The following is an 18,040-nucleotide window of genomic DNA, read 5'->3' on the forward strand; positions in this document are numbered from 1 at the left end:
AGCAAGGCCCACCACGCCCCTGCATGTAGAGAAACGGCTAGCCACTGTTGCTACCGCAATGGAAACCCCCCCCCCCCCCCCCCCCCACCCCACCCCACCCACCCCCACCCCCGTCATCACGTTCACCAAGAGTTCCTTGCGTTTGCATGGCGGGAGCCAATCCGAATCACTTGCAGATCTGTAAAAGTTGCTACACACTAACGTGGAGTTCCCTGGTTTCTCCCTGCTCTGCACCTTGAACATCAGCAATACGTCAGCTGCAACGAACGCTGGTTGAAGACCCTCATATGCGCAAAGTGACGATCGGCAGGCTGCGTTTATTTATTTATATTTGCCATCGGATGCATGACTGAACGTCTCATGTGCGCTTCACATCCCTCTCTTCGGTGCACCCATCCACTGGACATCGTCTTGTTTCCATTCATCTCACCAAGGTGGTGGGATCAACCTTGACCCACCTCGAATAAAGATACCAAAACAGACACAAACGCAAAGAATCAGACGGTCCGGATTCGAGACCAAGGTGCCCACTGCCCCCAATACGAAGCACGTAGTACCTGTTCACAACCGAGTGTTGGGCCGTCGATTTAGGATTCATCGACCATCCTTAATGAGCTTGTTCGCATGCAGGTCGATCTTCAACCACGGCTACCTCAGGTTAAGTGCCCTGCTCCCTGTCTCTATTCTACTGCCGTGATTAAGCTCATGAAGCTTCAAGTAAAGTGATCCACAGCTAGATGACACACCCATTGATTTTCACATTCTGTGCGCACAGTTTCAAGGATACCGTATTGGTTTTCTAGGAATGCTCAGAATGTTCATTTGATGATCTTCATGGGAGCAATAGAAGAAAACGCACGCTCAAAAACGTAAAACTGGAATTGAAAAGTTGTCCCCACTGTGTTTGATATTTTTGGCATGCTAAACATGCCTTAGAGGAGAAGAGAGAAAGACATAGAAACTTTAATGTGTGCCTCTTTTTAGTTATTTCATGGGTCCCTTTATCCAGGGCCTCATTCTCTGCGCTCCAAACTCCCTTTGGATGATGGCTGTAGGGAACTTCTACTATGAGTCACCTCTCGGGGCCACTTCTGCTGGGTTCTAAATTTGCTTCTAATATGCTAATTTTTACTTCTTCTTGGTGGCTGGAAAGCGCAGATCCTTGGATTGATATGGGTTTGCAACCTCTGACCGGTTAACTTTCCGTCCAATGCATTGGCTAATCCAGAAGGGAGTTTGACAAGGATCTGTGGCTGAAATGAGACCAATTTGTAATGCCTTCAAAACGCTGCTGCTGGCTGCATTGCTCCTTCATGCGATAAATCCACCTGCGGTAACTGCGCCCAATGTGCCTAACCTCTGGCTGAAAACTGCAAGCAAATCACAAAGTCTGGAGGGAGATTTAAGAAGTAGACGAGGCATCACAGAGGCACCCTGGGATAGGCTTAGGAAGGTCGTGGACTGAGTGTTACACCATCCCAGTACTATTCTTGCCCAAGCGTGCTTAGTTACAGTCGTCCTCGATTGCAGATACAAGAAAATGTTTAGAGTTTTAACATTAATACAACTTAAACTCTCACAAGTGATTATTCAATCATGCATTCTTTTGTCATGATGGCTGTGCACACATAAAAGCCAGCTACAGACATCTTGGGTACGTTTGAAAATCCATCTTGTGACCATTTCTTAGCCAATGCCTAAAAAAGGTGATTGGTTCTATCTTCTTGTTTGAGGTGTTGATCACACACCCAATATCATAGTCTTTGCCATTGCCTATAAAACGTCATTGGATCTTGCTTGTGGTGTCGTGCACACACTTAAGATCATAATCTCAATCTTAGTCATAATCATAATCTTTATTCATCATAAATTTATACAAATGTCATTGGTCTTTTCTTCGATTCTTGATCCCTAGCTTGCCGTCGTTTCTTGAGTAGTTGGAATATTGAAATCTCTAACAATAACTTTGTTTCTGTCCTTCAATTGGATTGTTTGTTCTCTTACGTCAAATTGGGCATGATACTTGTAGAACAAAGGCATGGCTAATAGAACATCACATCCACCCAAATCCATAATGTAGAAGTCATTTGGATTTCCAAATGTCTGAAATGTGAGTCGAAGTGATCCAATCAATGGTGTCGATGATGTGTAAGTCCCATTGGCCATTTGTGCTTCAATTTGCGTTTCCTTGGCATATTCCTCAATACCTAATCGTGCAGCTAAGTCTAGGGAGATAAGGTGTAGCAAACTTGGACACCCCAAGTCAAGATTCTGCAGTGACACAGCAGAGATTCACTTCAAGATAACTCACAGAACACAAGAGACGACACGGCCCGGCGTACCTCCTGTGCCAAGAGGTATTGGCCCCAAAGACTGGCGTCCCTTTTGGTATTAACTTTTATATTAATCTTTGAGCAAAAGTACAATGAGCCCACGAGTGCTCATTCTTAGACTCTGCGTCCATATGCTCTGAGAGGTGAGCCCCTAAAGGCCACTTATAATACAAGGGATGCTAAAAGCAAAGCCTCAAAAGCAGCCAGCGCGATTTGCAAAAATTTCGTACAGTCAGCGCGTTTTTTGATCTGCGATTAACTAATCCTTATTGAGATCATGTCTATAGAGATTTATGAGACCGAAATGTTGTAGTCATTTCGTCTTTCAGTTCCTGCACTAAAACAAGTCAAGTACAAATCAATCATATTCGTTTTTAGGAATTCCTATCATAAAGCCATACAACAGAATACTGGTTAGCCTATTAGTATCCTTGAAACCCAAAGGGGACATCAACGACTCTATTCAAAATCGGGGTAATCCATTGACAAAGGAGCGGAGTGACTCCCCTCTTGTGCAGACCCATTGCACTAGATTCACCCTTGTTGAAATCGGGGTTCTATCGGAGTAGACTAATTAAACCAAATGCTTCTCCCCTCTTGTGCAAACCCATTGCACTAGATTCACCCTTGCTGAAATCGGGGTTCTATCGGAGTAGACTAATTAAACCAAATGCTTCAAGTTAAAGTTCCAAAATCTGAGGAGTATCTGCTAGGTCCTCCTCCTCCATCCACTTCGCATCCAATGCAGAATAGTTCTTGAATTTAACCAAGAATTGCGTAATCGCTTTATCTTTTATCTTTCTGTTGTGCTAAAATCTGTTCTGGAACGAGTATCTCCTTGCTTTCCTCCACTTCGGGTTGCTCATCAGGCTCCCCATCATCGGGCACATCGCCTTTAAAAGGGTTCAATAGACTCACATGGAATGCATTGTGAATCTTCCAAGTATCGGGTAGCAAATGTTGGAAATTGTACTAGGTCGCGGTTGTGGAGTGGAGGATCGTGAACTTGGGTCTCTCTTCTGGGAAGGGATGGTAATGTCAGTGAATACTAGTTCTTGCTTTATAATGTGATAACCCACTCTTGCATGTGACATTAGTTGACGCATATTTGAGACCACCTTTCCTATGCAGTAATCCCGCAATGGAAAAGGTAGGTCCACAATGTACTTCTCAATCTGTTTTGCAAAAGTAATGTTTCGAAAAGTGAAAATTGGTAGATAAGCGTCCCAAAATCTTTGGGTGTAAGTTGGGAAGAGTGTCCGAGGGCTACATTCTGAGGCCAAACCAGGCTGCACTTATGTCTACTTTAAAGGTCTTATCAAGGAAGCTTGGGGTAGAAAGCGAGGTTAAAGTCATGCCAGGTTTTCGGACTGTCAGGTTTCTTGATTAGGGCAGCCCACCAAGTTAAGGCACTATCTTTGAGGAAAGAGGTGACTCATAGCAACTTAGATTTTTTTGTAAAATTTCTGTTAATAAATATGACGTCGAACTATTGTAGGAATTCAGAGTGTTGTGAGAATCTTGGACACTTGAGAAGGTGAAAAACTTAACCGTAGCACCACCATCCTTGAAGGGTTTTGGACCCGAATTGCCACGGACCAGAAGATGGGTTGGTCCCCCCCTTTAAAGAGAATCTTTATTCGAGAGAATCCTTTTTTTACAAGCACAAGAACCGGAGTGATCCCTCCGTTCTAGTTCATTTGACTCGATGGTCAATTCCTCCCCGTGCGGGAAATTCCCGAGAGACAAGCTCTCAATTCTGTTTCCGTCTGATCCTAGAGCGTGAAGCTCTACAGACTGTTCCTGATTCCATTTCCGAAATCTTTGAGCATAGGCCGAGGCCTCTTTGCTCCTTCTCCGTGATGTAGTACCTGCAAACACAGAAGCACAACACAACTACTCGTATTGCGAATTCACAATCGGTACCTGTCGCTCCGAGTACGGGAAAGCGAACTCCGTGGATTGGCTTCTCTCGTTCACTTGCAGATTCCTGGCAGAAGTGCTCCTTGCTGCTAGTTGGTGCTTCTGTGTAGTTGAGAGAGGGCGTGGGCTGCTTTTATAGGCTCCTCCACCCAACACGAATAGGGGGTGGCAGACCGGCCCGGAATAGGGGTGGCAAGTAGCGCTAGGAGGAGGAGGGGCTGGCAGTTGAATTTTAGCGCAAGAAAGAGATCGTTGCTGTTTTTTTTTCAGTCGTATGAGTGTAGCGTTGGCTTTTTTTTTATTGAGGCTTAGTTTATTTTTTAAGTGGGTTGTCCACTTATTAAGTGGGCGGCCGGTCATTTAAAAAAAAAAAAGTGAACGTGGAAAAAGCTCAAAAAAAGTGAGTGAGCTGAAAATTGATGCTATATAGTTACATTTCAGGCGTCTCCGGATGCAGTTATCAGGCATAGATGCGTTGCAAACACAGATTCCTTGCGGGAGAGCATCTGCTCTTCTCAGAAAACACTTAAAAATATCCCACTTTTTAAAAAAAGCTTCTCAAAATTCATCTTATTCTTGTGCTTGTGTCTTTACGGGTATTTGTTTTTCCAGTTCGAGTTTCCTGTCAGACCAACAGAATATTCCCTTTTCGATGCTCCCGTCACCCATCGCGTGACGCATGAGGAATATCCGTTTCCTAGTCTCTCCTATCGAACTAACGATACAACCCCTTCGCGATGGTTAATGTCACCCATCATATGACACATCAAAGTTGTCCGTTCTTGATGGCTTTTAATAATTCCTGTAGATCTATAGTTTCTAACCTTACGGTTCAAGTGCACACATTTTAAATATCGTAATTTTAATAAATTTTTTTACTCAAATAAGAAAATAGTCCATTTAGCAACATCCCTCTGGCTTCTAAACAGTTGTCCTCAATTGTAGTGCTTGTACATATCCTTCCAGAATCTCGAGATAAGATGCTAAATCCTGCTCGGTCATCCACCACTGAGCGTCTAGAGTAGAATAATTCTTGAACTTTACCAAATACTTTCGCGTTTCCCGTATTTGAGTCGCCGCTTCTCATGATGAATGACATGCTCCGGTTGGAGTATTTCTTCCGTGTCCTCAACCTCAAGAGGTTCCTCATCAATAGGCTGACTTGGAGGCGGTTCCACATATGGCCGAAGTAAACTAACATGGAGGATCATCCAATTAGATGGTAAATCTAATCGTAACGTCACATCGTTTACTTGGTCAATTATCTTAAACGGCCCGTAATAACGATTGGAAAGTTTTACCACTTCCCCTTTATGAGTCGCTTGTTTCTTTAGTCTTGCCTTCTCAAACTTGAGTAAGACTAATTGACCGACTATTAAGTCCAAGTTCCTTCTATGCTTGTCCGTAGCTTTCTTATGTTTTTCTTGACAGCGCAAAATTGCTCTTTTAACTTGCCCGTAGGCCGTGTCCAAATCTCGGACAAACTCATATGCTGCAAAAATCTTATCCTTAGTGACAAGGATCGGTGGAAGCAAAGGCTTACCATAAAGAATCTCAAAAGGTGCTTTCCTCGTAGACGAATGTACGGTATTGTTATACACGTACTCGATAAGGGACAAATACTTCTCCCAGTCGTACTGTCTTTTTGACACATAAGATCTCAACATATCCAATACTGTGGAATTAGGGATCTCACTTTGCCCATCCGTTTGAGGATGATATGCAGAAGAAAAATTCAACTTTGTGCCAAGGTTATCAAACAAGGTATACCAAAAGTTTCCTGTTATGTGAGGATCCCCATCACTCACAATAGAGTTGGGTATCCCATGATGCTTAAAGATGTGTGGTAGAAAAATCCTAGCCATACGATCCGCTTTGATCGTTTTCTTGACTGGAATAAAATGACCTTGTTTGCTAAATTTGTCCACAATGGTCCAGATCGCATCATTTCGAGTCTTTGGGAGGTCCATAATAAAATCCATGGCAATACTCTCCCAGGGTTGATCAGGCACAGACAAAGGTTGGAGTAACCAAGGCGTCTTATGCCGATCGTACTTCACCTTTTGGCAAACCAAACATTCCTTCACATATCAATCAATGTCTTGTCTAAGGCTTGGCCAAAAGAAATACCTTTCCAATGCTAAAGTCGTAGGGAGAATTCCCCGATGACCCACATAGGGCGAAGCATGTACTTCTTCCATGATTTTCTTCCTCAATGAGTCCGCCACACAAGTTGCTTGGTGGTGATAGAGGTAACCATTCCGAATGGAATAGGGATATTCATTCTCTCCGTTCTGCAACTTACTCCAAACAGGGGAGAAGTCTAAGTCATTCGGATACAGATCTGAAAGAGTTTCCAATTCTTGGTGATATACAGAAGTAACTGCATTCCCTAGGCCGTCTAGACAATGCGTCTGCAGCCACATTCTTAGTCCCAGCCGTATAAAGGATCTGGAAGTGAAACATGAACAAAAAGTTAGCCCACCTCCTTTACTTCTCAGATAACTTTCGTTGCGTAAGAAAATACCGCAAACTCTGGTGATCGGTTTGATCACAAAATCCGCTCCTAGAAGATAATGCTTCCTGGTAGACAAGGCGTGAATGACAGCCATAAGTTTCTTCTTGTAGATCGAGGCATGCAATTTTGCATTCTTAAGGCGTCTACTTTCATAAGCCACTGCGTGGGCTTCTTGGGTAAGCACTTCACCAATGCAATCGTCTGAAGCATCGCAGTGAATCTCGAATGGTTTCTGTAAGTCTAGCACTATCAAATTAGGTCCATGGCTTAATAGATACTTAAGCCTATCAAAGGCACCTTGTTGTTTGGATCCCCATTTGAAAGGGATCCTCTTCCTTGTTAGGTCACGGAGTGGTCTTGCTACTTGAGCAAAGCCTCGGATAATAGGAACACAATACGAGAAAGCTACGTACATCATGTACCGTAGCATGAGTTGGCCAATCTTGTACGGCCTGGATCTTTGCGGGATCCATACCCACTTGGTTGTGTGAGACTATATGGCTGAGATAGTGTATCTCAGTGAGACTCTTCTTTGCATTCACATGCAACTCATGCTTGCGCAATCCTTGAAACACTATGTCCAAGTGCTTCCGATGTTCCTCCTCAGTCTTTAAAAAGACGAGTATGTCATCAAACAACACTTTTGTAAAATCTTGGTGTGGGCTGAAAATTCGATCATCATTTGATTGAATGTGGAAGGAGCATTGGTCAAGCCGATAGGCATTACCAAAAATTCATAAAGTCCAAAGGTTGTGCGAAAGGCAGTCTTATGGACATCCTCAGGGGCTATGCATATTTGGGGATACCCACTCTTTAAGTCAATGCGACTAAAGATGCTTGCTCCTTGCAATTTATCGAGAATATCGTCAATCCGAGGAATCGGAAAACGATTCTTGACAGTGATCTTGTTTAGAGATCGGTAATCTATGCACATTCGAAATGTGACGTCTTTCTTCTGCACCAGTAGAACTGGAGAGTAGTACTTGGTCGTACTAGACCTTTTTCTAGGAGCTCATCGACTTGCTTCAAAATTTCGTCTTGCTGAGCAAGACTTACCCTGTAAGGGGTTGGTTTGGGGGAGAGCTACCTGGTACGTCTGATCCTAGAGCGTGAAGCTCTAGAGACTGTTCCTGATTCCGTTTTCGAAATCTCTGAGCATAGGCCGAGGCCTCTTTGCTCCTTCTCCGTGATGCAGTACCTGCAAAAACAGAAACACGACACAACAACTCGTATCGCGAATTCGCAATCGGTACCTATCGCTCCGAGTACGGGAAAGCGAACTCCGTGTACTGGCTTCTCTCGTTCACTTGCAGATTCCCGGCAGAAGTGCTCCTTGTTGCTAGCTGGTGCTTCTGTGTAGCTGAGAGAGGGCGTTGGTTGCTTTTATAGGCTCCTCCAGTGGTGAAAGATGGTAAGATGACCAGTGGGAGTCTAATGGCAACATCCCCTAAAATTTAGGGAACTGCTATTTTTGGACCATGAAAGGTCTTCGCGTCATTAACTCCGAAATGTCAAGGGGAACATTTCATTGCTCTGCTGCTAAGTCAACTGACGCGCCGTTTAAGATCTTTTTAGACCTGAAGGCTGGAACGGGAAATTGCACACACGAGTGCCAAGTGGCACATTTTGGCACACTTTCCAAGATAGAGAGAACTAGCGCTCGTTTTCACAAAAGGGCTGATTCTTGCAAACTTTTCTTTAAGCGGTTTGCAACAGGTGAAGAGCTATTGAATGCCTGCTTTCCCTCTCATGTACAATGAAGTGCAAGAGTGATGCCTTGCGCACATTTCATTGCTCTCTCTCCCCTACGCACACTAATGTGATGCCCCACAAGAGGGCTCTTCAATTGACCTCATGTACAGTTGTGTGGCATTATGCTTTTATGCTGAGGCAAGAGCCTCTTTGAATAGGAACGGGAGTAGCTAACTGCTACTCCAAAGCAGGCACAGGTGAGGGTGATAACCTCACCGTACAGGTGCAAATTCAGCCCCAAATTAGGTGCTGTTTTGGACTATTTACGGGCTGTTTTTCAGCCATTGCAGTGCCAAAGCATTGGGAACAGTGCCTAATTGTCAGAGGACAATAATGGGAGTGATTAGGGCTGAAAACAGGTAAAGACCAGTAAATTACAGCGAGCAGGAATTTACTGTTTTGGGCTGAAAACAGAGGTTTTAGCTCATTGGAAGTGAGTCCAAGCATGGGGGTTTATTCCAAGCAAGTTCTGGGGCCGTTGTGCTGCCGAAATTTTTCTGGAACAGTAGCCACCTAGCGGGATACAGGTGGAAATCTTTAGGACTCTATTTTGTAGCTTTTCCTTCTTAAAGAATAAAGAAATACCAAAACGGCGCCTGTTTTAGGGGCCTATCTGGTGTCGGTCTCGGATACAGGTGTGTTCTAGCAGCCTGTACCTCTCTTTTCTACTGTCTTTAAGTACAGGTTAAGTGGGTGACAATAAATTGGGTGAAAGCTAGATAAGGTTTACGGACTACAGCCCAGTTAAGTGAACAGGCCGGTTACATGGTTCCTATCGCCGGGATTTAAATCACTTTTTCCCTAAGGAGTGAGCCAGGGTCTGTTTGAGTGAAGACACACAGAGTTTGAGTCAAGAGTTAGAGACTTGCACGCTATGGTTGACAGGAGGATGGACGACAATAGGGAAGAGGGTTCCTCTTCACATGGCAGAGAACTGATTCCTATGGTTCATGAGGTTGGCGAGAGTTCACGACCGCCACTCTCTGTCCCTCTTGTTGATGCGAATGTTTCTCGGCAACAGGTTCCAGGGTATATGATTGGGCAGCTTGATGAGGATGCGTTCAGGACACAGTTAGTTGCCGCTGTGAATGTGTTCACACAGTTGGAACTTGGTGCAGAACCTAAGGTTTATGGATTTTTTGCAAGCTCCATTAGGGTCACAGCAGGCAAGGCAATCAACTCAGCCAGTAGAGCCTATTGAGATTCAAGCCCAGGTACCCTATGTGTCCCAGCAGGGCAGGGAGCACTCGCACGTTGCAGAGTCAGTTGGGGTTCCAAGACAAATCCATTTTGTCCATGAACAGGTGGTTAGGACACCGGTTCCACAGGTTTTTCCGGTTCAGCCCGCCACTTTTCAGAGTCCACATGCTGTGTTGAATGGACAGGGAACAGGACTCCAAGCTATGCAACAGGTTTTACCACCACCCACGGTACATCCTGGGTATTTCGGGGGTGGATCAGTGTTCCAGAGCATGGCTGGTTATGCGCCTGGAAACCAGCAGTACATGCTAGGAACAGTTTTTGGGGGTATGCAAGGCATGATGCCAAACCCCATGTATGGTATTATTGGCATGCAGCAAGGGTTTCAGTGCAATCAGGGCCAGTTTGGGGTGCCGCAAGGTAATTTTGGCATGGCTGGTTTTCCCGACCAGCAGCCATATATGGCCCCCGTGATGCAGGATGTTGATGGCCAAGGAGCACCGATGATCCCTATGACAGTGCCCATGTTGCAGACACTTCCCTACGACAATTTGGGGCACTGGAGAAGCCCAAGCCGTACAAAGAAGGTGGTGCAGCAGTCAAGTTTGAAACCTTTAGTGGCTTCGAGGATAAGACGAAGGCTCTTACCTTCCTCCAGCAGTTTGACAGTGCATATGCAAGGGGAAATTTTACCGAAGCATCCAAGGTCAAGAAAGCTACCACTTTCTTGAAATCAAATGCGCGTACATGGTGGACGACATCGTTGATGCAAGGATAGGCACCCGCCACTTGGGTTTACTTCAAGCAAATGTTTGCATCTGCGTGGCTATCAAATGAATTCGAAGCCGATGTCATGACAGATTGGCACCAACTCACTGCGGCTACTTGCAAGAGTTTAGAGGAATACAATCGGGAGTTCTGTAAAGCTTTGCTCTCAGTAACTTCCTACAGGTTTGTGCCACTGATAGAGCAGATTGAGAAGTATTGCTGCGGGTTGCCAAAAGGGCTTAGGGATTATTGTACAAAGAATAGAGTGGCCACCCTAACTCAGCTTATGGAAGTTGCCAACACTGGTCTTGCCTTGCTGAAGGGAGAGGACAGTGGGTTCCAGGGCAACGTTAAAGGGGGCCAGCCTAAGAAAAATTCAGCAAAGAAGCCCTTTTTGAAAGCGGCCCCTGATGCATCACAGGGGTCAGAAAAAGCAGATAAAGGCAAGGACTCAGTTGATGCGTCTGAAGCACAGGGCAAGAAAAAGAAAAGAAAGCCTTATGCGCGCAAATCGCTCGAGGAAAAGAAGGCTTTAATGGCTGAGAACAATTGCTTTATTTGCGAGCAGCCTGGCCATTTTGCTACAGATTGTCCCCAGAGGAAGAGGCCAGCTGATTCCGTGGACAAAGAGGACAGAAAAGGCAAGAAGCCCAAGCCCACGGCAGGTTTAGTGCCAGACATGGTGGGTGATAAGCCCAACTCTGATGCTAGCGAGTTATGCAGAACATGGGGAAAGATCAGGGATTACACAGCTCTCATTTTCTTCGATTTTGGTGCAAAGGAAAATTTCATTTCCCCAGAGTTGGCCAACAAATTGGGCATTAAAGCCGAAGAGATGGGGTACACAGTAGAGGCAGGGTTGGCATGCCCTGGCCACTCAGAGTGTGTTACTCCGATCATTGGAAAACTGCGTCTAAATATCTAGTCGTATGTGGACACAAAGGAATCTTACATAATGCCACTGGAAGGGTGTGATGCCTTGTTGGGGATCCCGTGGATGTTTCGAGTACATGGAGTCTTGGATGCCTTCAACAAAAAGATCACTGTACAACATAGGGGCAAATCTCACATTTTGGATGTAAAGCTCAAAGGAGAGTCAGTCCCTATTGTATCTGCTTCTGCTATCACTTCTGTAATAAAGAATCATCTTTCCGCGTACTTGGTTTTTGCACGTGATGTTTCAGATAGTTGTCAGTCAAATTTATCTGTGTTAGATAAAGACAGGTTAGCATTTTTGCAAAAGTTTAATGGCTGTTTTTCTGATTCATTACCGTCTTAGCTACCGCCGGAGAGGCCCGAGGATCATGCGATTGATTTGGTGCCAGGTTGTAGCCCACCAAATAGGCCACCGTATAGGGTTAGTGAGGCGCAGCGGAAAGAGATTATGAGCCAAGTGGAGGAGCTCTTAGAGAAAGGGTTGATTCAGCCTAGCTCGTCACCCTATTGCTCTCCAGTGCTCTTAGTGCAGAAAAAGGATGGCTCGTGGCGCATGTGTATTGATTACCGTGCGTTGAATAAGAATACCATCAAGAATAGGTTTCCCATTCCAAGGATTGATGATATTCTTGACCGCCTAGAGGGTGCGGCGATTTTCAGCAGGATCGACCTTAAAAGTGGGTACCATCAGATTCGAATTAGGCCAGAAGATGTGCATAAGACTGCGTTTAGAACGACATTTGGTCTTTATGAGTTTTTAGTGATGCCATTTGGTCTTACGAATGCTCCTGCTACGATGGATCGGATTTTCCGCCCACATCAAAAGTTTGTTGGCACATTCTTCGATGACATGATAGTGTATTCGAAGAATGAAGAGGAGCATAGGCGTCACTTGACCATTGTGTTTGAAGAATTACGCAGGCACAGGCTGCTCATCAATGGCAAGAAGAGCGAGTTCTTCTTGGAAGAGATCCACTTTCTCGGGCACATTGTGTCAAAAGATGGTGTCCGAATGGATCCTGCGAAGGTAGAAGCAATCAAGACATAGCCAACTTTAAGGACTCTGCATGATGTTCGTAGCTTCCTGGGACTATGTTCTTACTACAGAAGATTCATTCGCAACTTTGCAGAGATTGTTCACCTTTACATGCTTTGCAAAAGAAAGAGGTCACTTTCAAAAAGAGATTTCAGCTTTTAATCTCTTAAAGGAAAAGATGACTTCAGATCCAGTCATTGCGCTACCAGATCTTAGGAAGTCATTTGTGGTCCAGTGTGACGCTTGTGGCAGTAGCATTGGTGCAGTGCTAATGCAAGACGGCAAGGTAGTAGCCTATGAGAGCAGAATTTTGCAAGGGCCAGAGATGACCATGCAGGTCTATGAGAAAGAGTTACTGGCTGTGATTCATGCGCTCTTAAGTTGGAAACACTACCTGCTAGGTGCTGATTTCGTTGTCCAAACGGATCATCAGACCTTGTGATACTTCTTGACACAGTCAAAGCTATCGGAAAAGCATATGCGATGGGCAAACATTCTCTCTATGTTTCACTTCCAGATTGTACATGTGGAAGGCAAGAAGAATGTTGTGGCTGATGCGTTATCAAGAAAGCCACAGATTTCAGCTGTGTCAATTCCTTATCATCATGAGCTTGATGACATGAAGGCACAGTATGCAAGTGACGAAGATTTTGCAAGGATCTTCGAGCAGTTACAGGAAGGACAACGTCATGAGCACTACCTCCTCAAAGATGGTTTTATGATGATGCATGGCAGACTCTGTGTCACTAGGCCGTTGCGACATAAAGTCATGGTAGAAAGTCATGTCCCAACGTATGCAGGGCATCGTGGTAGAGATGCTACAGTGAAAGCGGTTGAGACATTCTTTTATTGGCCTACCTTCAGGAGAGATGTGGATGCCTTTGTGCGAGCATGCGTGATTTGCCAAAAGGTCAAGTTTGACAGGCAAAAGGCACCAGGATTGTTACAGCCATTGCCGATTCCGGATAAGCCATGGGAAAGCATTGCTATGGATTTTTCTTTGATCTCCCGAGGACGCAGACAGGGAATGATGGAATATGGACCATTATTTGCAGGTTTAGCAAACAGGCCCATTTCATTCCTATCAGGAAGAAGATAAAATCTGATCAGATGGCACGCTTATTCATGTCCAATGTGTTCAAGTACCATGGTATGCCACAGTCAATTGTGAGTGATCGTGATCCTCGCATGACAAGTCTCTTTTGGAGAGGATTGTTTGAAAACCTGGGCACAATGCTTAAGTTTTTGTCTTCATTTCATCCACAAACTGATGGACAGTCAGAAGAGGCTAATTCTACTATCTTAGATTTGCTCAAATGCTACGTGTGAGATAATAAGGGCAAGTGGGAACAATACACCATTGCTTGAGTATGCATACAACAATACGGTGCATTCGTCGATAGGCAAGGCACCTTTTGAGATTGTTGAGGGTAGCAGAAAGGTTCCTCCCATCTTGCACACAAAGGACAAGATCTTTGAGGCAGATCGATACAAGTATGGATGAAATGTATAAGAAGATTAAGCTTGCCTTGGAAAGGACTCAAACAAAGCAGAAAAGAGCAGCTGATCGTCACCGTCGTGAATTGTTGTTTTCACCTGGTGATTGGGTTCTATTGCGCTTTGAAAAGGCACGGCTAAAGAAGATGCGGGGCAAAGAGAGATTGTTTCCAAAGCTCAGCATGCGTTACTACGGGCCTTTTCAAGTCATTGATAAGATCAGCGATGTTGCTTATAGGCTGAAATTGCCTGACAGTTGGAAGATTCACAATGCGTTTCACGTGAGTCTTCTTAGACCCTTCTTGGGTAGTGTGCCAGAGGATATGCCAGTTGAGGATCAACCTGAAGTTGAAGAACTTGATGAGATCCTGATACCTGAACAAATTATGGCACACAAGGAAAGAAAAGTCAAGGGACAAGTTGTGAGACGATATTTGGTGAAGTTCAAAAACTATCCACCTATGGATGCGAAGTGGATGGAAGAAAGTGAACTGACAGAGTCACCAAATGTCTTGCAGCTTTACCTTGAAGCCTTTGGTTTGCAACCCATGCACTCTCCAACTCTAGTAGAGCAAAGGTCAAAAGGAAAGAGACCTGCTCGAGAGCGGGATGATCTACGAGCTAGCACTTCCCATGTCTATATGGATTCTGGGCAATAGAAATGACAAAAGTATGAAGGTCTCATTAAGTCATTTGTCTATACGTTTGATACTCTTTACATGTGATGATAAAAGAGTGCTAATGACAAAAAATCATCTGTAACGTGTATAGAATGCATGCAATCGAGGACGTTTGCGATTTCAAGAGGGGGGTATGTCATGAGTCTGTGTAGCTTTATTTGTTGATTTTCTTTCGGGGGTAACTTTATTTGACTTGTTTTTAGAAGCACCCCTCTGGAAATTTAAAGGCCCGAGAGTTGCATAGTGTGAAACGGATGGACATAATTGCCAGAATTGCTAAGGCTAGCTAAGGTGGGGTTGCCAGTAGAAAATCACCCGATAACTGGGCTACATTGCATTTTTGGAGGTGGTCCCAGTGGTGAAAGATGGTAAGATGACCAGTGGGAGTCTAATGGCAGCATCCCCTAAAATTTAGGGAACTGCAATTTTTGGACCATGAAAGGTCTTCGCGTCAATAGCTCCGGAATGTCGAGGGGAACATTTCATTGCTCTGCCGCTAAGTCAACTGACGTGCCGTTTAAGATCTTTTTAGACCTGAAGGCTGGAACGGGAAGTTGCACACATGAGTGCCAAGTGGCACATTTTGGCACACTTTCCAAGAGAGAGAGAACTAGCGCTCGTTTTTACAAAAGGGCTGATTTTTGCAAACCTTTTTTTAAGCGGCTTGCAACAGGTGAAGAAGAGCTATTGAATGCCTGCTTTCCCACTCATGTACAGTGAAGTGCAAGAGTGATGCCTTGCGCACATTTCACTGCTCTCTCTCCCATACGCACACTAATGTGATGCCCCACAAGAGGGCTCTTCAATTGACCTCATGTACAGTTGTGTGGCATTATGCTTTTATGTTGAGGCAAGAGCCTCCTTGAACAGGAACGGGAGTAGCTAACTGCTACTCCAAAGCAGGCACAAGTGAGGGTGATAACCTCACTGTACAGGTGCAAATTCAGCCCCAAATTAGGTGCTGTTTTGGACTGTTTACGGGCTGTTTTTCAGCCATTGCAGTGCCAGAAGCATTGGGAACAGTGCCTAACTGTCAGAGGATAGTAATGGGAGTGATTAGGGCTGAAAACAGGTAAAAACGAGTAAATTACGGCGAGCAGGAATTTACTGTTTTGGGCTGAAAACAGAGGGTTTAGCTCATTGGAAGTGAGTCCAAGCATGGGGGTTTATTCTGAGCAAGTTCTGGGGCTGTTGTGCTGTCGAAATTTTGCTGGAACAGTAGCCACCTAGCGGGATACATGTGGAAACCTTCAAGACTATTTTGTAGCTTTTCCTTCTTAAAGAATAAAGAAATACCGAAAGGGGCGCCTGTTCTAGGGACCTATCTGGTGTCGGTCTCGGATACAGGTGCGTTCTAGCAGCCTGCACCTCTCTTTTCTACTGTGTCTTTAAGTACAGGTTAAGTGGGCGACAATAAATTGGGTGAAAGCTAGATAAGGTTTACAGACTACCGCCCAGTTAAGTGAACAAACCAGTGAACAAGCCGGTTACAAAAATAGTCCATTTAGCAACATATAGTAATGATGATGGTGCACGTCTGATGAATAAAAAGGTGCAGTAGGTGGTGGTGGGACATAGAAATGGAGGTGCAGAAAGACAACGGTAGTGGTGCTTAGGAAGCCACATGCGGTCGTTCTCCTGAAGCTATATTCTTGAAAACGCTTCCAAGAAATTGAGAGACATCTCTGGAGCTCTGTCATGAAGAGATAATCGGGTGATTTTGAGAAGGGTCAGGTGGAAGAGAAGAGTAAACCTAAGAGGGGTGTGGGGGCATAACAAGGTTAGCAGGGGCATTCAAGGTGCCCAAATTGCTGTGCAAAGCTTGTTGTTTAGCTAAATATACCAATTGTCGTACCACGTACTGGGCATGTGTCTCGTCAGGGTGTCTTTGAGTGGATGGGCTAGGTGGATTTCCTCCTTCGGCAGTTTGATCTTCGAGTCCCTGAAACTTTGTTTAGTCTGTTCTTTTTTGTTGGCACATGGTGCACGTCCCCTTAGAAGCTAGAAGCACGTTGATTAATGGTGTTGTGCATAAAGTTTCCTCGTGTATTTGACCATGGCGACAGACTAGATAACGGTACTTGGCGCGCGCGCGCACACACACACACACACACACACACACACACACACAATGGCCACTAAGGTTTACAAAACCGCCAGTGCTCTACCTAGCCACCTTCGCCAGATGTCTATTCCCCTCTTATGTCACCTGTGCTACCTGCAACGGTTTCTTTCCATACGTTTTGGTTGTTCTTACGTAGGTGTTTTTCTTTAAGGTCTCTAGGGATGGTTTCCTATGACGTTAAAATACTCTTCTTCTTCTTCTTCTTCGTTCTCCTGGTTTTTGTTTGCTTATCTTGCTTGCTGGTATGCGCCTTACTTGTTCTTTGTGTGATGCTTGTGCTTGTGGATTTGTATGTGCTTGGGGTGAATGCATTTTGCATGATTGCTTGTGGTTGAGATGTGTGCGTGTATGCTAGCCTGTTTTGCGTGTTTACGACTTGTTCTTTTTTGTTTTTTCTCGTATGATGGGTTGTTTAAGTTTGGAATTGGTTTGATGGGTGTGGGTGTGTTGGGCGGTTGCTGTCTCACCTTCAGTTTTGCACTATATACTACTTTTGCTTGTAGGTTAAAGAATGTCATAGCCGTATTGATCATCCCTAGGGATGGCTAGAGGTTCTCTCTCTCCTGGGTTTTTGGTGTAGAGTCTTCTTGCGGTGGTGATGTCTCTTCTGTTGTGATGTGCGGTTAGATACGGCCTTGGAAATTTGGAGTTGGCTATTGGCTATTGAAGATTCTTTGGTGGAGTTTTTGGCCTCCTCTCGATGTTAGTGTGGCCTGTTTTTGCTTCAACTCGTTGCTACTTTCTTTCCTCACTCCCCTGCTCCTAGCTTTTGTGGTATGATCCATCTTATGTAACTTTGCATCACCGGTAGTTTTCCCCCTATGGTTTGTAATCATTGAATACTGCAGGGGTTTTCACACTATCAGATCTGCTATCCTTGTATGCCTATTGGTTGATGTAATGCCTTCAGGCTTGATTACGTAATACAAAAGGGTACCCCCGGCAAGATCTTTGGGGTCAAGCTCATTCCTGACCTCGGCTCGAAAGTGACGAAGAAGTTCTGTCCTCGCAGCGCGGCCGAAGTATACGAGCTGTTTGAGCTTGGCGAACGTGCCATCCTCTGCCATGCCCAACAGCTGGAGAAGGCACTTGTTACCCAAATATTGTACCCTTATATAGAGGGAGGCGATGAGGATGGAGATGGCACGATACGACAATACGAAGCCCCACTTCTTTTGAGAAAGAAAAAGAGAGATTTTACAGTCCTCGGAGGTCGAATAGGTTGTATCTTTGGTCCCATAGAGACAAAGATAGATGTGTGTGTGTGTGGGG

General features: G+C 44.8%; 1 protein-coding gene across 1 annotated transcript in view; it reads left to right on the top strand.

Annotated features, from left to right (window-relative positions):
- Positions 1 to 508: 508 nt before the first annotated feature.
- Positions 509 to 18,040, top strand: part of LOC147430156 (glyoxylase I 4-like) — a 57,321-nt gene continuing 39,789 nt past the window's right edge. The window contains exon 1 of the mRNA XM_086494659.1: positions 509 to 657. The gene's annotated coding sequence lies outside the window, so the exon portion shown is untranslated. The remainder of the gene's footprint in view (positions 658 to 18,040) is intronic.

This window comes from Adiantum capillus-veneris, chromosome 22, assembly GCF_014529385.1.
Source record: "Adiantum capillus-veneris isolate H3 chromosome 22, ASM1452938v2, whole genome shotgun sequence".
In the NCBI taxonomy this organism is placed as follows: domain Eukaryota; kingdom Viridiplantae; phylum Streptophyta; class Polypodiopsida; order Polypodiales; family Pteridaceae; genus Adiantum; species Adiantum capillus-veneris.